The sequence below is a fragment of the Marmota monax genome, unplaced genomic scaffold (assembly GCF_021218885.2).
Source record: "Marmota monax isolate L192 unplaced genomic scaffold, Marmota_monax_Labrador192_F-V1.1 WCK01_AAM20220418_F8-fsc00076, whole genome shotgun sequence".
NCBI lineage: Eukaryota > Metazoa > Chordata > Mammalia > Rodentia > Sciuridae > Marmota > Marmota monax.
Window position 1 is genome coordinate 9,322,271 of NW_026692843.1, and position 25,208 is coordinate 9,347,478.

A 25,208-nucleotide genomic window follows, 5' to 3' on the forward strand; every position below is an offset into this window, starting at 1 on the left:
AAATGCTTTTCCTTCCATATTCTCAGGCAATGAGAGACAAAACCAGAAATTGAAACACATGTCCAAAAACACAAACACACACACACACACACAAACACAAACACACAGACACACACAGACACAGACACACACCCCTGAAAGGGCCCTGTGCCCATCCCCAGTGTCATCTGACTGGTGGGTTAAGCTCTGCTCACCTGTCTTAGCCTCTATATTCCCAGCTCTAGTGTCCTTGGGCGAACTCACTGGAGTTCTCAAGACCCAGTCATGACCTTGTACCATCGTTGTCAGGGAAGTTTTCTCCTCAGCGCTTTTGTGACATTTGGATTTCCACGGATCAGTAGATAACAAGAAAGTACAACTCTGTGCTTAGTGAGGCCAAACAAGTGACCAGACTGGCACTGTTTCTGCCTCAGGGTGCCTAGCCACCTGTATTCTTAGTTCAGAGAGTTCTATCACCAAGGAAGATAGCTGAAGTCACTCAACTAAAAGAAGTGAGATGAGGTCACTTCCTTGGCAACCCCTTTCTCCTACCAGGTGTTCCCAAAGTCCCATGAGTAGGAGGCTGCACCCATCTTCCTGTGACTCTTACAAAAGTTGACAGAGTTGGACCAACACACCCAGGATCAGGTATCCTGACAGGCCTGGTTCTGTCCATCTACCCTGGATTTAGAAGATAGAGCTTAACTCCGACTCATCCCCTCATTCTGACCATGTTTTTTGTTCTGGAAGATGTCCTCTCAGGGCCCACATAGTTGCCTTCATGTTCCCCAGGGATCATTCTGGCATCTACCTTTGAGGTTCTCAGTAGGTCTACAATCCCCTATATACCTCTACTGCAACACCAACTCTATATATGCTCTTCTGTGAGATTTGATTGAGTTAATATAGTTAGCTTAGGGTTAACATGACATTCTGATTAGGGTGAGAAGTTATCCCAGAGGAAGAATATTGGTATTTGGAAACATGAATATTCATAACAATATATCAGTGAAAATCTGGAACAAAAAATAAAACCATGTACCATCTGAATCATAGAAGGGAATTAGGTGGGCAATGTGGATACATATTTTTGAATTCTTGGACACGCTGATGTACCGATAAGTGAATAAGTGATGACACAGAAAGTGTACGATTCATAATTGAACGTCTAAGTCAACATCCACTGACATTTGCACAGTATGTAGGTTTTCTATGTAGATTTAGGGAGAAGAATGAGTTCAGGTTTAGTGTTGAATTTTCTTTTGCAATAGGTTTTGTATTAGATAGTGAATGTGAATGTCAGTCAGCCCACATAAGGATTCCTAAGAAGGTACATTGGAAAATATGTACAAAATCTAATAAAAATATACTAGTTCTGAGATATAGAAATGTATCTATGAGTTATATGATTATTAGTATTTTTTAAAGGGGAATGGCAGAATACAGAATATGAAGAAGATACAAAATACTCAGGTACCAATAATGGTGAATATTCAATGTATTTATCAAGAGACATATCTGTGTCCTTAGGAGTACTGGATTTTACTTCAAATTCAATTTTGGTATAAACATAAGTTCAGAATTTGTATTGAATTTTCTGTTAATAACTTTACTTTTATAAAATGAATATCAGATTACATGTATATTTTTTCCACCATACCTCTGAAAATGTTTGAAAACTATAGTGTTTTTATAGGGAAAGATAAATGGTGTGTTCCATGTATACCAATTTTTTCTTAGATGATACATGAATATATCCCAGGACAAATAAATAATAGGTTTTATGCAAATTTAAAAAGGAAAATTTAAATTATGTTTTACATATACATGGAATATGATATTTATGTTCAGGCATGAATTCAAAATTGCTCTAATTTCTGTGGTAATATGAGGTCTAGTATTTCATAATGAGTTTGTTTGGGTTTTGCTACTAGATCAAATGTTTCAAAAATTAAGCATAATTTAAAAATATTAATTTCAAAATGAGTAGGAAAACATGTATAAATGCATGTGTTCTGAAACAGAAACTGATTTAAAGATAATCATACATATACTGATTTTTGAACATGGGGTTGAATTTATATATCTCATATTGAATATAAACTAATTTAAAGGCTAATGTATCAGTGATAAGGAAAGTATAAGACAAAATGCCCATACCATCTAATATGAATATACATAAGTTAATGAATAAATTATGTATACTGACAGTGATAATATTAGTGTTACTATTCTATATTGAATGGGGTTAGTGTGAGTAATTTAAAATGTATACCAAGAAATGTGAATATTCCTGTTATTGAACTTGTGAACATATGCATACGGTTAAAATGTGTAACCTTATGCACATTTTAAACTCAGGTTAGAGTTCACTGTTACTTATATATTCAATATCTCATAATTTGTGAACTCCACATACATTTTGTTCCTGAGTCTGTACTAATACATATCACTATATGCCATTGATAATTAAATATATAACATTCAAACTATACTTAACTATTCGTTTTATGGCCCATGCTTTCATATATATACTGGTTTATTGATGATGGTCTGGTTAGGTTGCAGTTTTATTTCATTCCAAATTTATTCCTAGTGTTGTGGTTAGGGAATTGGTACCTTCCAACATTAGAATAGTCATTGGAATGTACATGTGAAGCACTGTATGAAAAAATATATATAGAGAGAGAAATACATTTTTTGACCCAAGGTATATTGTGAAGAGAGTCAGGATATTATGAATTTTCTCAATATAGAGATTCATGAATTAGTATAGTAATGAATATGTAAGTATTTTGGTAAGACATAACAATCAAAGTGAAAAAGGTAAGTCAAAATGCATAAAGCCACATATTGTCTAACTGTATTTCTTTTACATTAGAATTAGTTAAATCAATAATATTAGGAAATATAGATAATATTTTGTAGGGTTAGGATTAGGGTTAAGGATTGAATATCAATGATAAAATATATAAAATGCACAGAATGCACCTGTGAACATGTGTTACACAAATATACTTCCATGTTCCATCCTAAGCAATGAGATAAATTTATCATTGTCCCAAATGAAACACTTTTAGGAAAGAATAAAATATGTGCTATGGCATATCTGGAATAGGAAATTCTCAGGGACTCACAATATTGGAGGTGGCAAAGAAGAGTATAAAAGTAGGATAGAAAGTAGATATTCCACATAGATGGAGGTGTTCTGGCTTATAGTTTCTTGACAACCTGCCTGTTTTTTAGTACTTATAATTTATGTTGCTGCCAGGAGTGTTGGCTCCCATTTGAGTCAGACCACCACCACTGGATCTCCGTTTGTGTAAACTGTAATACATGGTTTCTATTTTCCAATTGGCATGAGAAAGCACAGCTGAATCCTCTTCCTGGAGTTTAACTGCAGCCACTGAGAGCTGAATGTAGAATGAATTTCCAAAGATACTTATATTCATTAGTAAATTCATATTGTCAAGCCATGATAATACTCTGGATATAGTGCTTTAGGTTATTATAATTTATTTAAGCTGTTCTTTTTTTTCCCTAAATTCAGAGATTGGGTCTCAATGAGTTGTTTAGTGCCTTGCTTTTTCTGAGGCTGGATTTCAACTCGTGATTCTCCTCCCTCAGCCTTAAGAGCTGCTGGGATTTCAAGTGTGCACCACCATGTATATCTTTTTTAATTTTTAATTGAATACTACTTTAAAATTATACTTTGAGCAACTGCTTGGTTGAGGGTTATGAGGACATTGCTGCCTCAGAGAAATGTTATGAGTTTAAAGCTCACGCTTTTTTTTCATAAGACCAGAGAACAGAAAAGTTAAATAAAGTTTAATACACACACACACACACACACATACACACATACACACATATATATTCACAATTTTATTTTACTTATATACAGTGATAAATGGAAATGAACTTCTCTCCCGGGTAGATCCAACTATTTGCAAAAAACTCTGCCTAAAAATAACTTCATCCTGAGGCACTTAATGCAATTCACAGAAAGTCAGAAAACAAAACATGCTCTTCATACAAGTTACTTCAAAAGCCAGTTGCAAACAAATAAAAAAAAAGAGAGAGAGAAATGAAAAAAAAGAAAGAAAGAAAAGCCAATTGCAGAAGATCACTGAAGTGGTTAAAGGTCTCGGCAGTGAGGCTGCATTAGTCTGATATATAGTCATTATCTTAAACACTTTTTTAATTTTTTTTAAAATGTGGTGCCAGGGATGAACCCCAGGCCCTATGCATGTGAACTGAGGAGCCTAATGAGTGAGCTATATTCCCAGCCCTGAGCCCTAGTCTTCTAACAATAAAAATGGAGCAGCCAAGAACTAGCATTCTGACTATATTAGGTTCTGGATGGATGCAGTTTACTGTCACTCAAACTTCAGGCCCACTATGCTCTGTTTAGAGGTGGTGCCTGAAGCCTTATCCAATGAGTCTTTTAGGTGAGAACCGTCCAATCCACCCACAGCCAGTGATGAGAGGGTGGGCTTCCACAATCTCCTGTTCCCTTTGTGTCTGGAGACCCTTATTCTTCGAATCCTTTTCTTGGCTTCCTTTTTTAGATCAGGAGCCCTGGTTTCTGTGCTACACAGGTGCTGAAAAAATTCCTAGGGACAACACTCAGAACCCTCTAAGCAAGGAAATTTTAAGTGTACCTTGTCATCTTGTAAGGAGACTGTTTTAAGCTGGTGGAAGTGACAATGGTGGGATCTGGAAATGGTGACTTTGGACTTCTCATAGTCCTCTCCAGAGCCTGGGAGCCAGACAACCTCTGTGTGGTAGCTCAGATTTCAGAGCCCTCTGAATACTCTAGTGGAGCTTAGATCAGCAATTAAGACACTGGACCTTCTGTTCCATAGCTCCTTCCTGAAGCACTGTGTTGGAATCCATGTGCCACTGGCCCATGTCCCCAGATGTGTCATGAAGACTGGGACAATCATAAGGAGAGAATATCAACTCCACTTGTTGTGTTTATGCATGAGGGAAGCTGTGGTTTTTAGGGCTTATTCCTCTTGAGGTTTTTGTTGTTGTTGTAATATTGTTTGTTTGCTTTTTGTTTTTCTGTACAGGGAATTAAACACAGGGGTGTTTATCCACTGATCCACAACCACAGCCCATTTTTATATTTTTATTTAGAGACGGGTTCTCACTGAGTTTCTTAGGGCCTCACTAAATTGCTCAGACTGGCTTTAAACCAACAAGCTTCATGCTTCCTGAGCTTTTTAAATGTTGGGGAAGCAGTATCTCAAATCCAGAACAACAATCAGAAACCCAGAACTTCAGCTTAGCTTTTCATAGGTCTGGATAAAAACTCCTAGTTTTCCACCTCTTTATTTACATTTCCAATGTAGGGTTCCCTGTTCCCAGTGAATGAGGATAAAACAGAATAGAGAGAAAAATGATAGGGTAGCCAAGATAATTGGCATCAGTCAACCACACCTGGGGACTAACCTATAGCTATATTAATGAGCATCATTAAGGCATATTTCAAATTTAAATAAACCTTGAGGTTCACTTGTGGAAACACCTTCAACAAAGTTCTTTGTCTCAAGGGTAAACCCAGATGAACGTTATAAAAAAGAAGATTAGTGAAAGAAAGGATGGAAGTGAACTCAAATGGTAGTCAGGATGCCTTTTTCACTAAATGTTTTATAAATTTGCTCCATGCTCTGAACAAAACCATATATAAACTCATAAGTTGGTACACTATAATGTTTTTTTTTTTCCCTATCATCTTCTCTCATGTATGTTGGTAGTTCTATTTTTTTTTTTTTTTTTGTACTAGAGATTTAACTCAGGGGCACTTGACCAATGAGCTCCAGCCCCAGGCCAGTTTTGTATTTTATTTAGAAAGAGGGTCTCACTGAGCTGTTTAGCACCTCACTTTTGCTGAGACTGCTTTGTACTCATGATCCTCCTTTCTCAGCATCCTGAGCCAGTCAGATTACAGGCATGTGCCACTGCATCTGGGTATCTCTTCTTGCTTAAATGAATTCTACTCTGTTTACTCTTACTTTTCCTGAGGGTCCATAAATTTTATTCTTCAAAAATTGTTTGACAAGAACCAGAAGAAATTGGCAAATTGGGGATTATAGTTACAGCTCAAAAGTCCAATTTCAACATTATCCATTATTTATTTTTCCATGTTTCAGTTCAGATGGATATATTATTGGTAATTGTTTTCTCCTAGAACTGGAGTGCAGATTTATAAGGTTTTGCTTTATCCTTATGAGGCTTTCACATGAGAAGAAAGGTGACACTAAAGAGTAGGATTCGGGGCTGGGGATGTGGCTCAAGCGGTAGCTCACTTGCCTGGCATGCGTGCGGCCCGGGTTCGATCCTCAGCACCACATACAAAACAAAGATGTTGTATCCGCCGATAACTAAAAAATAAATATATTAAAAAAAAAAGTAGGATTCCCTTCTAAATAAGATAGTAGGCTTAATGTGTCTAAATCAAATATTTTTTTAAAAAATGTAATTGATAGTGGTGGAGAGATATCTCAATTGGTAGAATGGTTGCCTTGCAGGCACAAGGCCCTGGGTTCAATCCCCAGTATAACCCCCCCCCCCACACACACACACACACAAATGTAAGAGATTCTTAAATGAATGGTTTTATTTTATTTATTTATTCATTTATTTATTTTTAATATATGAAACACCACTTTATTAAAATGACTTGCAGAAACATTACAAACTTTCCAGTATGGCAGAAAAATAAAAGTTGGACTGGACTTGAACTTAAATACCAAGCAAGTTTAATTTCAAGAGCTAAAGTACACAATAAATTAGAAGGTCAAAGGCCATGTCAATAATCTGATACTTTTTGCATGTGTATGTGTGCAGGGTATTGAACCCAGGGCCTTGTGCATGCAAGGCAAACAGTCTACCAACTGAGTTATATCCTCAGCCAATAACCTGGTACTTTTAAAATACCTTTTGTATGTAAATTTTAAACCTTTCAATATTGTTTTGAATTCAATCAATAACCCCAAAATCAGAAAAGCAGAGAGTCAGGTTTCATATCCAACTCTGTTTTTCAGTTATCACAATTTTTGAGTTGTGACCTTCCTTTGAAGAATTTCTGTGTTGTGTTCTCATTCCAACCTCTCATATTTACCTGGTTCTGAGTTTTAGAACAGTCTGACCCAATGTGCCCACAGATAGTGCAGTCTTTTGGAGTATTTAGGAAATACCAGTATCTGATCATTGCCTTCTAAGAAAGCGTTTTAACTCTAAGTGTGCAGTCTCTAAGGGGAGTAGTTTGGTGCTCTGCAGCTGGAAGCAGTCTTCTGATATAACTTTCATCTAAAAGGCATTTTATTTGTTTTCTTTCATTAGATACTGTGAATAAAGCTACAATGAAAGTGGAAGTGCAGTAATATCTTTGATAAAACAATTACAATTCTATTAAATATATACCCAGGGTTATTATTACTGGATTATACGACATTATTTTTTTACCTAGAATTATTATTTATTTTTATTTTGGGGGGTACTGGAGTTTAATCCATGGGCACTTTAGCACTCTGCCACATCCCCTGCTATTTTCTGTTTTATTTAATTATTTGTTTGTTTTTTTATTATTTGAGACAGGGTCTCACTGAGTTTTTTAGAATATTGCCAAGATGCTGAGGCTAGTCTTCACTTGAGGTCCTCTTGTCTCATTCTCCCTAAGTCACTGGGAGTACAGGCAGGTACAACATTGCCCTGCTACTGGAAATTGTGGATTATATGGCATTTTTACTTTTAGTTTTTGAAGAATCTTAACACTTTTTTAAAAAAACATATTTATTAAGTTTATATTGCCACCAGTATTTTTACATATTTATGTACTCTGGAGTCCTTATTATCTTTCAGATATTTGTTTGGTTTGGTTTAGTTTGGTATTTTTAATTCAACCTAGGAATGCTCACCACTGAGCCATACCCACAGTCATTTGTATGTTTTATTTTCAGACAGGATCTCCCTAAGAGGCTTAGAGCTTTGCTAATTTGCTGAGGCGGTCTTTGAACTCAAATTTTTCCTGTGTGATTCTCTTGAGCCTCTGGCATTACAGGTATGTCCCATCACACACTGGCTCTCAGATTTTGCTTATAGCCTTTCTAACTGCACTGTGCAAACTGCAAGAAGTCTATTTTACTGATCCATTAAGTCTCTGAGGCAAGATTGTATAAAGTAGCCAGTGTTGGACATTTCTGTAGATATTTCTTGGGAATAAACAATAACCTGTGATTTCTAATCTTTTTTTTTCTGAACAAGAATTGGGTATCTTAGTCCATAAATGGGTTGAAAAAATCATGTAAATTAATTTGTTTGCATTCTATGGAATTTTTCACATGCTGTCACCTTTGCTTCCAGAGCTTGGGACTTCAAGAAAATTTACCTTGAAAAGAATATGTTAAATGGAGACACTCATATTAGTACACTAATAAACTTATTCTAGAAACAATTGGTAGTCCTGGAGTTATCACTGTAGAAAGCAGGTTTGGGCAAGGCTCAGGAATTTCTAATATCTCACTTAAGATACTACTGGTTTACTGTATTTTTTATCTATTACACCCACAAGAGAAGCTCATCTGGCAGCAACAACAGTTGGAAAAATATATCAACAAATTTCTTCTTGAGATAAACTGACACCTCTGATATTTGTCTATTTTTATGCCTTGACCCCAGCTGATAGAATACTTTCAAAAACTTTTATGGCCATAGAAAATCACCACATTTTCTGTGGCTTGGATAGTTGTGTAACATCCCACATTTTGTTTACTGAGGGTGATGCTGGCTGTTGAGGATTGGTCCTAAATATTGTACTTTATTCAAGCAGGACTAATGCCAAGTGTACCTCAGATTTTCTTGCTAAATGAAAAAAACATATTTTCTAAATTTTCTCATGTATCTAAGTCTCTTTATTTATTTATAGCTTTATCAAATAGACACTCATACTATGAGTAGCTTATTATCACATATATTCATAGATGGAAGGAGAGTCCAGAATTTTAATATTCTTCTTTATTTTAAACATCATTCCACTTAACATCTGCATTTTATTGTGTTGCTAAGGTTGGAACCCAGTACTTTGTACATTCTGCACACACACTCTACCAGTAAACTGTGTCAACTGTCCCAAATTCCAACTTCAGATTCGGATTTCACTATTCAAATTGAAAGTTACTATTTATATGGTTGGATTACATAGGCCTCTTTATTGCTTTCAAGAATACCAAAAAATTGACATATATAGATTCAGATTGGTTCATGTTATGATTTATTGGTTTGTATTATATCAATATAGTTTCATAATATATATTAATGCCACATAACAATAAATACTTTATTTGGTATTCTAAATTAGAGTATTTAGATTGGGGTATTTTACATATTTTACTTTTCAGATAAATTTTTTTTAAAGTTTTGGTTTCATTTATTGAAAGAAAAACATAATAAAATTTTGATGGGGAACTACTATATATCAAATGAGATAAAATGGTTATCTTTGCAATGATGAGTTTTATTTACACAGAAGGTTTGTATAATGTAGTACTTTATGTCCTTCATAGTTTTTTACTTTGTGGTAAGTTCTACATATTTCCCTTGAAAACATCTATATATGTGATATACTACACAGATATTACTTCTATATAATACTTATGTGATATTGTTCTGTTAGTTAAACTGAAAGTACTAAAAATCAAATTGTGTCTTGTCCCTAGAAACTGATTTTTCCCAAATTTTAGTGTTTATTTCATTTTGAAATTACCTCCTCTTTCCTTTTATCACCCAGATTTCAACCATATAAATCAACATAGCTCTAGCCTTATGCTACCATAAAACTATATTGCTGTCATGGTTCACTATTACAGTAGTTTCTATAGGTCTATGCTACTTGTTGAGGAGTATTTTATATATATATAATAGTATATATAGTATATATTTTATATATAATAGTTTATTAATGAAAACTATTTATTTAAAAAAATATATATTAAATAAATAGTTTTCATTAATAAATAACAGCAATTTATAATCCCTCTTTAATTCATGAGCATTTGTTTAATGTTCTCATCAATATAGTATAATTTTTTTCTGTTTCTCTAATTTGTTACAATTTTGAGAGGTTTAGAATTTGAATATTTCTCCTACATAAAGTGGTTATTCAAGTCTCTTGCCTCATTTTCATTTGGTGCCTCTATCATTTCCTTTTTTATTAAAAGTGCTTAGCTATATGTGATGTCATTAGTTCTCCCACTCTGTGACTTATGTTTGTTAATAGTTTATAAATTTTTAATGTTTTGTGTAACTTTTTGAAAATACATAATTGCCTTGTTTAGTGGTTTTCGAGATTTAAGCAAACAATGCCATTTCACTGATCTATATCCCCAGCCATTTCTAAAACCTTAATATAGACACATTGTCAGTAAGTGACCCACACTTACCTTAGTCTCCCAAATAGATAGCATTAGAGTTATGTACTATGATATTTTCACTATAAGTCTCTTTTATGGAGGCAAGTAAAGGAAAATATATGTACCAGTGTCCAAACTGCAATGAAATCCAGATACCTCAGTGGTAAGGTGGTGTCAGAAAAGCACCACATACAGCTCTGAATCTTTTACTCTCTCTTTAAATAAAATTCCAGCTGCTTGCTTAAAAATTAAAGCACTATGTATGAGAAAGGTGAATGAGAATTAAGTCCTCTGGAGGCACTGATGTTGATTTTTAATTCTCGTTTATTTAGTCACAGGGGTGGGGGGGCTAGCAATTTTTCTCTTTCCCAACTATACTGAAAGAAACAAGTAGATGTACTGATTTGAAATGACAAAAATGCATTTCAGGGAGGTGATATTACAGAAATTTTCAGGGCACAATTTTGGAAATGTGGGGAAAATATATGCACATACATATACAGTTATATATAGAAAAAGATAACATGAAGATGAATTTATTGTGCCACATGTGCCGCAGTCAGGCTGCAGCAAAATAACGGGGGGGGGGGGGGTGACGAGCAACTTGTGTAGATTGATACAGCAGGAGTGGGAGCCGTTTATTGTAGGACAGGAGGGGTATATATACATTACACACAGCTTATCTTAATTAACATAAACTAGATACAGCAGTCAACCAATAAGGAATCTCCACACTTAATGGCTCACTGGCTTTACTTCACAAACCACTCCCTCTGGCAAAATGCCAGGTGCCATCCTGACTTGTTTACAGACCCTAACACACATGCATTGTACATGGAAGGTAATTATAACATTTAAAAAATAAATATATTAGGAAGTGAAGTGATATAAGACTCTATAATTGTAGGAAACTTAATAGCAATTTAGTAAAAAGAAAATATATTAATTCCATATGTATAAGCTTCGGTTTTCAGCTCTTCATCCGAATTTGATTTTCTCAAATGAGCTTTTGTGGATATGAATTTTTAAAATTTTTTTTAGTTGTACATAATACTTTATTTCACTTATTTATTTATTTATTTGGTGCTGAGGATTGAACCCAGTGCCTCACACATGCAAGGCAGGTGCTCCACCACTGAGCCACAACCCCAGGCCCCCCCTCCCCGCCATCGCTCTCTGAATTTTTGTTGTTATTGTTGTTTTTGTTTTCAGGATTCAATAAGCTGTGTTGCGATACTCTGTCCAAAACTCAAGTTTGTGTCTCTTTTACCACTTATTCTTATCTGCAAAGGCAGATGCCCACTTTATTCATTCTGTGCAATGAACTGATTTTTTTCCATCCTTATAAACAATGTTTGGAAGAACAAGCCTATTGGTGGGGAAGCGGGGGGTCTTCCATATCCTATAATATGGCTCCTAGACTTTGTGGGGTTTGAGGATTCCTCCTTGCTTATTTACCACCATCTTTCCTATGAGAGGGGCTTGTCTATGGTCTTTGTTTGAGTCCTCTATCAACACAGAAGAGAAACACTTGAAGTCACAAGTTAAAGAATACCAGAGGCCATCAGATTTGAAAAAAAAAAAAAATGTAAGGAATAATTCTCTCTGAGAGCCTTTATAGATAGTATGGCCGTTCCATCAATTTGATATGAGTCCAATCACAGTCACTCACACTGAAAGTCTTTTATTTAAGTTATCCATAACCATAAGAGAATCATTTCTGGTTATTTTATTCCAATAACTGTCTGATCCTTTTTAGCTATTATAAGTCAGATATTATTGCAATTTAAACCTATGTGATCAAATTTCCATCACGATAATGTGATCAGCATTAAGTAGTAATTATCAGTACATTGAAAGAAGCTGCTCTAAAACATGATTAAAAGTTCACTGACTTTTCTGATTGTCAGCAACAGCTCGATCAGGCAGCTTTTAATTTCTGAGTGATATGTAAGTGTACTTGTGATTCTTTCATCAGTATCAGCTTCTTTGTGATGTAGACTACTGCTGTTCTTTGAGGAACTATTTTGTTCATGTAAGACACAAAAATATTCCCTTTGCTTTCAATTATTTCTGGTAACATCTACCTTAACAATGATTTCCTTATGAACTTAATGAGGACACATTTTATTATTTAAACTAAGAACACTAATTTTTACAGAAAAAGTTTTTCTACTATTATACATTTCCTGATTAATCCTGGTTTATATTTTGGAGACTGGCTGATAATTTTTAGTTTTTTAATCTATTCAGTTTAAACCTGGTCAATTTGTTGGCTGTTTGTCTATCATCTATTGCATTGAGTAAATGAGATTTGGTCAATTTTATGGTTCCATTCTCTATTTTTTTAGATTATAGATATTACTGTCTTAAAGTTTCCCATAAAAGTCTTTGACTATTTTTGATGAGGGTAACTGGGAATTAAACTCAGGGGTACTGGATTACTGAGTGTTATCTCCAGGCCTATAGTGTATTTTGTTTAGAGACAGGGTCTCACCGAGTAGCTTAGTTCTTTTTTGTTGCTCAAGCTGGCTTTGAATGTGTAATCCTCCAGCCTCACCCTCCCAAGCTGCTGGGATCATAGGTGTGCCACCTTGCACAGCTATATCTTGCATCTTTTAATTTGATATTATGAAAAACTTGAATATACAAGTATACTATACTTAGATAATTATATTTCCATTAAGTATATATCTATTTATTGTGGTAACAATTTTTCTGTGTAATGTTTCTCTATGAAATTTCAGTATTACTTATATATATATATATATATATATATATATATATATATATATATATATATATAATATCGTTATGTTAGCATCATGTCCTTGACAGTATTTTACAAAATTTAATATTTTTGTAGCTATGTTGTAACTAAAAATAACAAGCCCATGTATCCCTAATTTTATGTAACCCTAATGTAGTTAATTTTAGCTGCTCTTTTCAGTGTTTGTACTCAAAAATTTGTCATTTTATGATAAGTAGACCAATGAAAAAAGTACATGTTAAATTGCATTTATCCAGGTCATCATAACATCTGATAAGCCTATAAAGGACACAGTACTGTTACTTATTCATAGATGATTGTGAGTTGTTTCTATTTATTTCTGCTTAGTAGTTAATGTGTTTCTACAATGTGTCCATTAGAATCATAGCTCATAATTCTCTCATTATACATTCATTAAAAATATGAGTTTTTGAGGGACTCTTAGCATAACAGCATGAGGAGATCGATGGAAGTTCAGCCTAGCAAAACTAATGAACAGAAAAACAACAGCAACATAATTCCAACTATTTATAATTGCTGGTCCAGAAATGTAGAGCAAGAAAACAGACAAGTAAAAGTTAAAACTAAACTATTAAAGACAATAGAAATGCATGATCATCTACTTTCTTTGTAAATATTTAAAGCAACTTATAAAACTGAATATGTAGAATACATGTCCTTAGTACCACAAAAAAAAAAAAAAAAAAAAAAACACCTAATATCATGTGAGAAACATTTCCAGGATTATCTATTATCTTCTTTGACACTTGTTTTGAGGTTTCTTAAGAAAAACATGTAAAAGAATAGACATTATGTGCAGACTCAAGTGTTTAACATTTTTATTCATTACCCACACATATACATTTGGCTTGGTTCAAAAATTCTGGTTTAATTTTACCAAATTACAATTTTTTTTCAGGGCACAATCAAAATTGTTAGGATGTGTCTCTTGCAGTCTACCATGTGCTTAGGGCTATATTAGTTATTCACCAAAGAAAATCAGTCCTTATATGGGCTGAGAAAAAAAACTATCATTCATTTTCACTTTATCCAGCTTCTTTCTTATTGACTCTGTAGGACCTACTCTTTGTTGTACATTCTATATATCTACCAATTAACTAAGGCTAGAATAAGGCTAGAATGATCCTGTGTCATGATAATGAAAACATCCATAAGTATAAAAGAATGAGTTTCTATTATTTTAAGACATTATATTTCTGATTATTTCCTTTAGAAGCATTAGGAATGTCCATGGATTTTTTGCAAGTTGAATTGACTATGAGACAAAAGTGAATTCTGCTAAAGTGGTAGTATCAAATATAGAAAATGTTTGTTCAGGCTGTGTACATATTTGCAAATTATAATTGAAAGATGCCAACACTGTCGTTATAAACAGTAAAAGCACGGTCAGGCAAATTCTTTATTATTTTATTTTGATTTTTTTCTTAACTGTTGCTTACTGACAATGTGACCTATTTGTGTGACTTTAGAAAGTATTCTATCCTTTAAATAACTTCTCAGTCCTTATTCTTTATAAAATATTTCGTTCTAAAATAAATTCGAATATATTTTATTATTTGAAGTGTTCAAAAGTATATGGCTGATTCTGAAAAATTTCCTAATCCGATATGTTTTTGTTTTTGAAGACTGGCAGATTTCTGTATTGCTTGTGTCTTCTACTTAAGTGAGAAGAGGGGATTTGCTGGTTCATGTTTTTTTTTTACTTTGTGCTGAGTGAATGTATTTGTGTCTGTTTGGTGGTCTTGTTTTTTGTTTCTAAATTGTAGCCCTGTGAAATTCCCACCAATGTTAATATCATCAAATGTAATATGGTCAAAGTAAGGAATATACAAACTAGCTTTCTTGTGTCTCTTTCTTCGTAATTTTGTTCTTTCTGCAAATGAGAAATAACAGATTCTGAAAAGTAGATATTTTTAAGATCACGAAAAATGAAGTGTGTAAAAATTAGAAAAGGCCAAAAAAGCATATGTGCTTGGGCTTCTGATGAATGCATATAATGTTTTGAATTTTTGCTTGAATGTTCTCTAAAGTGTGTTGTTACTGTGTAGATAAAAAAATTGAGAGTCAAGACATAAATTCAGTATGTCCACATAGAATGTTTTTCATCTTTAACACGTCCTAGAGTGTCACATGTGTATTAAGGGATTCCTATACTCCTTATTGTGTAGTGTTTAGTGTCTTTTAAATCATTCTTGAATTCATTTTCTGAAATTTTAAACGGTGAGAGCAAAATATCCTGTGGAACATAAAATAATCAGTATCACAAGTAATACATCGTGGCTTTTTTTAAATGTCATTTATGATTTATTAAAAAACAGTTTCAGCAAAGTGGAGGATACAAAAGCAAAACAAGAACATTAGGGATAAATAAAATAGATGCCTGTTTTGAGAACATCACCTATAAATGGGCCCAATAACTTCATGAGTTATAAGACAGGGTAAGATTCCTTTAAATGTTCCTTATTTTCCCAGGAAACGGTAACGTAATGGAGAGAATGAGAACATAGATATTAGAGGAAAAGAGTAATTATAAAACAAAATCTTTAAAAAGAAATGTCAGAGAGCAGATCAACAGAGATATGGAGAGATCAATTTTCTTCTCAGAAAAGAAAGATGGGGTCGGCATGGCGCACACCTATAATCCCAGAGACTTGAGAGGCTCAGGCAAGAGAACCGAAAGTTCAAAGCCAGCCTCATCAGTTTAGCAAGGCCTTCCAAGCTGTTCCCAAACAACTCAGCAAGACCCTATCTCTAAATAAAATACAAAAAAGGGCTGGGGATGTGGCTCAGTGGTTAAGTACCCCTAAGTTCAATCATAGGTACCAAAAAAATAAATAAATAAATAAAAACTTGCCATCCTCCTACCTCAGCCTTCTGCACTGCTGGGATTGCAGGTGTGCACCATTCTGCCTATCTTATGACACACAAGACTATAAAGACCCAATGAAATGATATAGACCAAAGTAGTTAATAAACAAGAAGCTGTAGCTCTGGGGTCAATTCTTCTTCAAGATATTATCTACACATACTATGCACAAAGCCTTTGTATACTGGGAGGAATTAGAAGATTAAATATAAGAACAAGGTCAGGATTATAAACTATAATGAGAGCCAGATACAGTGGCACGCGCCTATAATCCCAGCAGCCCAGGAGGCTGAGGCAGAAGAATCACGAATTCAAAGCTAGCCTCAGCAAAAGCGAGGTGCTAAGCAACTCAATAAGAACCTGTCTCTAAATAAAGTACAAAATGAGGCTGGGGATGTGTCTCAGTGGTCGAGTAACCCTGAATTCAATCCCTGGTACCCAAAAAATAAATCGTAATGACAATCATTTTATATCACTGTACCCAGAAAATAAATGAAGAGGATCAGGAGGCATATAGTGCAGTGATAGAGAGTCTGCCTGGCATGCAAAAGACCTTGGGTCTAATCCTAGCACCACTAAACAAAACTTGAAGAACACCAGAGAGTAAAGTGAAGAGGCTGCTCCTTTGTGACAGGATGCAAACGGTATGCTTACAGATTTTCTTGATTGATATATCTTTCTAATTCTAGACTGGGTTTACAACCATAATAACTACTCCTTCCCACTGTCTAGAGAAAGAATTTTATAATATTACAAACAGAATAAAAGACAATATTGCTAAGGATTTTCAAAATTCCTATCCCTGAGCATAGGCTCCATACCTGTGGTATCAATGAACTTAGAATGTGAACAGTACAGGGGGCTGGGAATATAGCTGAGTTTTAGAGTACTTAACTTGAATGTACAAAGCCATGGGTTCAATCCCCAGCACCACAGGAAAAAAAAATGTGAATTCAAATGTCAGTAGCATATGGTGACAGCTGGGCATAATCCCAATAACTTGGGAGGCTGAGGCAGGAGGATCACAACAAAGCCAGCTTCAGTAACTTAGCGAGGACTTAAGAAACTTAGTGTGACTCTGTCTCAAAACAAAAATAAAGGGCTGGGGTGGTGGCTCAGCAGTGGAGCACTCGCCTCGAATGTGCGAGACCCTGGATCAATCCTCAGCATCACATAAAAATAAATAAGTGAAATAAAGATAGAAAATAAATAAATAAATAAGATTTAATAAATAAATAAATAAAAAGGGCTGGGAATATGGCTCAGTGGTTAACTGTCCCTGGGTTCAATCCCTAGTACAAAAACAAAAACAAAAAAAAAAACTGCAAGGCTACATAGAAGAACTATTTTTAATTACATCTTTCCCAAATTATATTGTTTAGCCAAATTTGCATTTTAAGGTTGACTTCACTTTTAAGTCCTCAGCTTAAAATCCATGTCAACGGGCACAGTGGCACACGCCAATAATCCCAGCAGCTCTAGAGGCTGAGACAGGAGGATCATAAGGTTCAAGACCAGCCTCAGCAACTTAGCAAGGCCCTAAGCAATTTAGTAAGACCCTGTCTCAAAATAAACATAGGGCTGGGATTGATTGTAGCTCAGTGATAGAGTGCTTGCCTAGCACTGTTTGATCCTCAGTGCCACATATAAATGAATTAAACAAAGGTATCATGTCCATGGCAGACTCTCTACCACTGCACTATATGCCTCCTGATCCTCTTCATTTGAGCTAACTTTATAGGTTGGCTAAACTTTGCACATCATTGCCCTGCAGAAACCCTTTCCTAGCCTCCCCAGCTAAAAGGGATTGACAGCTGAAGATGAACTGGTTACTGACAGGTTTGGGGGAGAAGACTAGAATCCCAGGGAAAATTTCTCAGATGCCTGAGAAAAATATTGTTTAAAAAACAAATACATAAAACATAAAAAGGGTTAGAGCTGGGCTGGGGATATAGCTCGGTTAGTTAAGTGCCTGCCTTGCATGCACAAGGCCCTGGGTTAAATCTCCAGCACCACCAAAAAAAAAAAAAAAAAAAAAAATTAGGGCTAGGAATGAGCCAAGCACAGTGGTGCACAAACGGCTGAAGCAGGAGGAGCAAAAGTTCAAAGTCAGCATCAGCAACTCAGTGAGGCCCTGTCTCTAAATAAAATATAAAAAAGGGCTGGGGATGTGACTAAGTGGTTAAGCACCCCTGGGTTCAATCCTCAGGACCAAAAAAAAAAAAAAACAAAATCTGAAAAAAGGGCTAGGGATGTGGCCCAGTGGTAAACTGACCTTAGGTTAAATCCCCAGTACCATAAATAAACAAATAAATGGCGAAAATAAAGCAACAAATTTCAACCAGAAGCTCGAACCAAAGATCTAAATGAATAAATCAGGAACTTGTAGTCTCTTGATTTTCTCCCTGAAAAAAAAATTTCTACATTTAAACAAATTTGTCAACTACCATGTTACAGACCATAGCATACTATCTATAGGCTCCATGATTCTCAGTTTTCTCAAATGAAACCAATACTCAGGGGCTGAGGTTATGGCTCAGTGGTAGTGCGCTTGCCCAGCACCTGCAAGGCCCTGGGCTCAATCCTCAGCACCACATAAAAATAAATAAAGGTATTGTGTCCAGCTACAACTAAAAACTAAATATTAAAAAAAAAGGACCAGTACTCAATTAACTTCTGTTTAATGAGAATCAGACAGGTTTACATTTATACTTGTATGCTTTCAATAATACCTTTATCTCCATCCTCAATCTAAAATTTATGTGAAAACAAAGACAAAACTACATACATGTACAATAAAGTTTTCTCTCTTTTTTTTTTCCATTGTGGCAGTACAGATTGAACCCAGGGGTGTTCAGCTACATTCCTAGCCCCCCCCCTTTTTTTTTGGTATGGCGATGGAACAATTGAGGGGCACTTGCCCACTGAGCAGCATCTTCAGCCCTATTCTGTATTTTATTTAGAAATAGGGTCTCACTGAGTTGCTTTTGCTGAGGCTTTGAATTCCTATTCCTCCAGTCTCAGCCTCCCGGCTGGCCACTACAATTACAGGAGCATTGAGCCCAGCCTAGCCCTAGCCCTTTTTTTTTTTTTTTTTTAATTCTGAGACAGAGTGTTACTAAATTGTCCAGGCTGATCTTCAGACTTCAATCTTCCTGCCTCAGCCTACCAAATAACTGGGATTACAGGCATGTACCACTGTGCCCAGCCTACAATAAATTCCAACATGAACCCAAGCAAAAGATTTGTCTCTCCAGGAATAATGGCATAGGCCTGTAATCCCAGCCACTCTAGAGGCTGAGGCAGGAGGATCACAAGTTCAAAACCAGCCTCAGCAATTTAGCAAGACCCTGTCTCAAAATAAAAAAATAAAACAAGCTGGGGATATGGCTCAGTGGTTAAGCATCCCTGTGTTCAATCCTTGATACCAAAAAAAAAAAAAAAAAAGATCTGTCTCATCAGCTGTCAGAGTGATCTTTCTCATCAGCTGTCGGAGTTTTGCTTTGTTTTGTTTTGTTGTACCGGGGATTGAACCCAGGTCTATTTTCCACTGAACTTTTTTCCCCAACTTTTTCTGTCATTGAGACAGGGCCTTGCTGAGTTGCTGAGATTGTACTCAAACTTGAGATTCTCCTGCCTCAGCCTCCTGGGCTGCTGGGATTACAGGCCTGTGCTGCCACCATCGTCAACCCCCACTGGAAGGTTTTCAAAACACCCTATCCACCTCAATGTGTCTGGGACAATACAAACTCATGATAACCACCACAGCAATATTTTTTAAATTTGCAACTTCCAAACTAAAAACCAGATTATTAAAGTATATTTAAATAAGTTTAAGATATGAATCAACAGAAACAAACTCAACATACCCACATTCTCCCTCTGTAACTATAAAGAACAACAGGGATGTGTGCTACAGTGAATGTTTAAGGCACTAAAAGCAATCATTACATATTATCAAAATCCTTTTTATAAAATCTTCATATTATGAGGGATTTGTTGGCAAAAAAAAAATTAAGAAAAAATATCTTCTTGGTGACACTACCTCTGACCACGACAATGTGATATTTAGAGAGAAACAAAATCATATTTAAAGCTGAAAGGAGCAGGAATCTTAGAAATCAAAGTACTTTTGGATTTTAGAAGTGATGAAACCAAGGCTAAGAGAAGTCAACTGATCATTTAGTTAAATAAAGAGGTCAAGAAATTTTACATTAAGTTCTAATAAATAATAACCTTATCATTTACCGCCCTTTAACAGTATTACAATACTGAAAAACTCAAGTGAGTTCTTCTCCATTTCCATACACATACACACACATATAAATATGCTTCAAATTTTAAAATCAGGAAAGACTAAAGAGCCTACCCTGATGGTGGCAACCATCAAAAGCCTAGGACGTCCTATACCTTCACAAGGAGTTCAGAAAAATCAACCTCATTTAAGTTGACTGATAGCCAGGAAACCTTTTTCTTCTTAGCCATTTTCAATCTGTACTTAAAATGTACTTCAACCTACAGCAAGTCACCCACTGACCAAAAAAAAACAAGCCATGCCTTATGTGGAAACAGGACTCTGAAGTAAGGAACTGGTTCACCTACATTCATGATACTAGCAATGCCAAGTTTTTGTTTTTTGTAAGAGATAATAAAATGTATTCCTACATCTTGAAAACTTAAATTTGAACTCAATCAAATGCCCTTATAAATTTAACATTTAGTCAATCCTCAATGGAGATTTATTGGAAAAGCCAAAAGGAACCACTCATAAGACACAAATTTTAAAATCAAAGTAAAATTTCCCCCATTAAAGCTTATAATTAGCTTTCAACTGTGAACTGATAACCAAAAACAAATTAGTTTTAAGCTTCTCTTTAAGTGGCCTGTGTATATACATTCATGTATATATTTAATTTGTACCAAAACTGCTTACAAATGGCAATTCCTGTGAAGTAGATGATGATGACGTTGCAGGTAATTCTAGCATGTTTCCTAATGTACTGGTACTGGAGTCTGGATCATCCTGAAAAGATAAATTTATTGAGTTTAATGGCTCTTCTATGGTAACTTTTGTATCTCCTAGTGAAAAGGGGGCTGGGAGAAGGGCTGTTTTTTCATTGCTGCCATCCACTTCACTTCTTTGCTTATTTTTCTGTGTTTCAGTTTGAGGAGCTAATGGCAAGAATGACAATTTGACTGCACTGTGTCTACTCTCTGTCGTGCTGTCTTGTTCACTTCCCACGGCCATCTCTACACCATTCTCTGATTTAGGCTCATAATTGCAGGTGGCATTTGTCAAAGATCTCTTCTATACGCTCATCCTCTGTGACTGGCTGTTCTGGGTCCATTTCAGAATCTACATCGTCCACACAAGTAAAATTCTCAAAGTGCAGAAAGCCATCCTTGATCATCTTTGTTACTTTTAACTGGAGTCAGGGGAGTTATTACAAGAGGGTTCCTGTTTCTTAACAAGTGCTGTTGGACCACCAGGACTCAAGGAAGTGCAAACAATTGGCGACTGAACTCTTGAATCACTTTCCTCAGGGTCTTGAAAGGATTCTGATCCATCAGCAGACCCATTTAAATATTCTACATTGATCATGGAGGCCAAATCCTGTAGTCTCCGCAGTGGAATGTAACAAGATGGAGGATCTTGTCCATAAGCATTTTGGGATGTTCCACTGGCAGCCTACAACTGCACAGTACACCCATTAAGTGGCTCAGAAAAATTGGATTGACCATTACTGAAACAGCTGTCCTTGTCTGCAGGGGCATCTAAATTCACTGGACTGGAAAAGGGCAGCAGACAAATTCTTCTAGATAGTTCACAGGTGTGATCCATCCTGGGCCAGCATCAACCTGGAATCCAAAATCACAGTAATCAATCTGAGCTAAGTTAATAAGTTAATAAGTTAAGAAGATGACTCTTCTCTTCAAAATGGCAGTCATTTCTCAAGGCCTAGTGGCCTGTATGCTTTTCTGCTGTACTTCGAAGGGTGTAAAAAGTTCTCCTGGCTGAAGGTGGAAAAATGGCCTCAGGGAACCTCAGCAAACTCCATCTTTTAGAAGCTGGCAAATCCTGCCACAGAGAAACAGCCCGTCCCTTTTTCCTGCTCTGCAGACTGGTGGACACTTGGGTTAAACTAAAATTAAAATCCCGTTGGCTATCAAAATTCCTAAAAATCTCAAAACAGGAATTGTCCTCGTCCTCCCCCGCCCAGGGTCCAGCGGCCGGATCTCTTGAAGGGAGGGGGCTGCGGGATTCCAGAGGGGATTCTGGACACTGCACAAAAAGGTACCCCTCCTCCTTCCTGGCTCGCTGGGGCGCAGCGGTCCCAATAGCGCTGCACCCTGCGCCTAAGCCTTTGCGGCGGCAGTGCCCAGGCCGCGGGCAAGTCGGCCGAGGCGGATGCACCCCGAGTTCGCCTTCCCGACCGCAGGACTGCCCTGTCCACAGCTGCAGGGCCCATAGGCCAGCACGCGGCAAAAAGAGAAAGCGAGGCGGCAGGTGAAGCCCAGTCAGGGTAGCAGCAGCCGCTACAGCTTGACAAACTGGCTGTCGCCGACACCGCCTGCCCGGGGCGCCCCTTCCCGCAGCTGCGGCAGCACCTCCCGAAAGCGCCGATCACACTCATCGATATTCAGCAGCAAAGTTCGCAGCTGGAGGGCAGCCCCCCACCCCAGGCGGCTCCCCGTGGGAGGGTAGGCCGAGGTGCGCACGGGCGGGCGGGCGGCAGGACAGGGGCCGCGGGGAGGAAGTTCGCGCCGGCAGGACCCGCCAGGCCTGAGCCCGGCGGGCAGCGATGGGGGCGGGAGGGGGCCCGCAGGTGCAGCGCCGTTGGCCACCAACCCCGCGCGCGCGGCAACCGGCCTCAGCGGAGAGATGAGGCCTTGCGATCCCAAAGCGAAGCCCACTCCCCGCACCAGAGCCGGCACTTATCTTCCTGTGAAGGATCTTGGAAGTACAATTTAAGTCAAATTATGAAGAGGATTCATATGTTGTAAGTTTGACACGTAGCCGCAAAGGCTGTGATTGTAGAAGCAAAGAGTAATATTTAATGTAGTAACTTCCAGGATCATGAGATCAAGACCTTGTTTAGGTCTGGTTAATTGGCATGCACCTGTTTTGAAGCCTGAACGGTAACTTCAGCACATTAAAGCTCTGAAATATTAGCTGCCAATAACTAGTAATAAAATGAGAAAAGTTTTATTTCTCATGTTTAAGGGGTCTCTTAGGTTTTTTAGTAAATGTAAAAATCTGAAGGCAGAAGTCAAGAACTTAAACATCCTTCTGAATGCCATCTCACTGAAAGTTAGGGTAATACCGATAAACCTCTAAGTGTAATGGCATCTTTAAATAATTACCTTTGTCTATTCTGGGAGACCAGTCTAAAATATACACACTATTTCTAGGCAGCTTTTGTTATACTGGCAAGGCATTTTCACAATCCATCCATTTATGAAAGGTGTCAATTTTTATTGTAGAATGTTTTAAGCAATGTTACATTGGTGGATATTTTATGTAAATAACTGGCCTGTATAGGAACAAAATTTATTTTAATAATCTTTCTGACTATTGTCCAAATAAGCAAATATAGTATTAATCTTTAAGAACTAGCCTGATTGGCTGGTTTAGGTTTCTTATATGCTTTCTTTTCCTCAAAAGGTACTTCCAGACAGCCATTTTACCATATGATAAACATAGGTAAAATTGACCATTATAGTGAGTACAATTAATCTAGGATTTAACTTAGTTTCAACCCTTCCATCAGCATTTATCTTACTATGAAGGATCTTGGAAGTATAGTTTAAGTCAAATTATTTATGGGTGGACTTTCCAGTACACACCGCAGTGTACATTAAAAATGGTCCTGAGAAATTGGGTCAGAGAAGTTCCCCCCCCCCCATAATTTTTACTTACTTTGCAAACTCATGAAGCTGCAATGCTGTAAATTTTGCAGCTGGAAATTTACCTTCCTGTGCCAGGTTTTTCAGTAATTATTATGACAACAAGTTTAAAGTCTCCTTTGAAATCTGATTTAATTTACTGAATCATGTTTAGTAGCAGTAAGACTCTCAGTGTCACAATTAAGAAAAAATTTTCTAATATCTAAGTGTGCCTATGGGGTCTTGTTTTCCCCCTTTTTTATTTGATAAATTGAAAAGAGCAATAGTATTTAGCTTAATTTATAGACAATAGTACAAGTATTTAAATAATAATAATAATAATAATTTAACATCTTTATTTGTTCCTGAGTTTTGACAAAAGTCATCTATTGGCTATGTTAAGTCTAACATTAATGAGTTGGAGAGGGATTATAGTGAATAGAAATTTAATTTTTAACTAATGTATGATTTAATTTTTTACTTTAATATAAATATTAAAAATAAAAATATAATATTTGTATCTTGAAATTAGCTTTAGTTGACTAATTTACTTTGGAATGAGACAAGAGACATAGTTTTTAACTTAGCAGCCATGGCCTTTACTAGGGTCATGAGATGTGGTGTCATTGGTGACAGGCCTTATGGGGCTACAGGGACATCCAGAGGGGCTGCAACAGTGAAGGTCTTTTACATTTTCACTTTCTTCTTTCTTACAAACACTGGCACAAACTAGTTTTGGAATTGGCTGCTCCAATCTTAGGACGATACATTTTGCCAGTGCCTCAGGGTTTGAGAGTCCTCATTTTTATTGCCTTCCTGAAAATAAAAACTGATATTTGGTATCTGGCCACATTAAGAAAGATGAATTTCCTCATTTCTTTGGTATTAGATGTCCCATTGAATGGGTAGCTGAGAGAAACCCACCTCACAGGCTGGAGAATTTGAGTATAGGGGACATGAAGGCACGTACTAGAGAAGAACATCACTTACAAGGGCTTGGAGTTGAACCTAGAAAATCAAGGATCAACAATATATGTTTAAATTTTTCATCATAGAAAAAAATGTGAAAATAGGTAGTACACATTATATGGTCATGATGAAAAAATATCGTGGTCAACGGTGAAGAAAAGTCCAAGCTCCCTACTTCCAGAGCCCACAGGTATCCCATACTGTAATAACTGGTCATTTCTCTAGTTTCTCAGATTTGGACATATAAAAATGACAGAATTATTCATACTCAAAAGTATTTCACATTGATCTATTTTCA

General features: G+C 36.3%; 1 pseudogene; it reads left to right on the forward strand.

Moving 5' to 3' along the window:
* The window catches only part of LOC124095581 (E3 ubiquitin-protein ligase SH3RF1-like), a 40,280-nt pseudogene extending 17,698 nt beyond the window's left edge, over positions 1 to 22,582 (forward strand).
* The last annotated feature ends 2,626 nt before the right edge of the window (positions 22,583 to 25,208 follow it).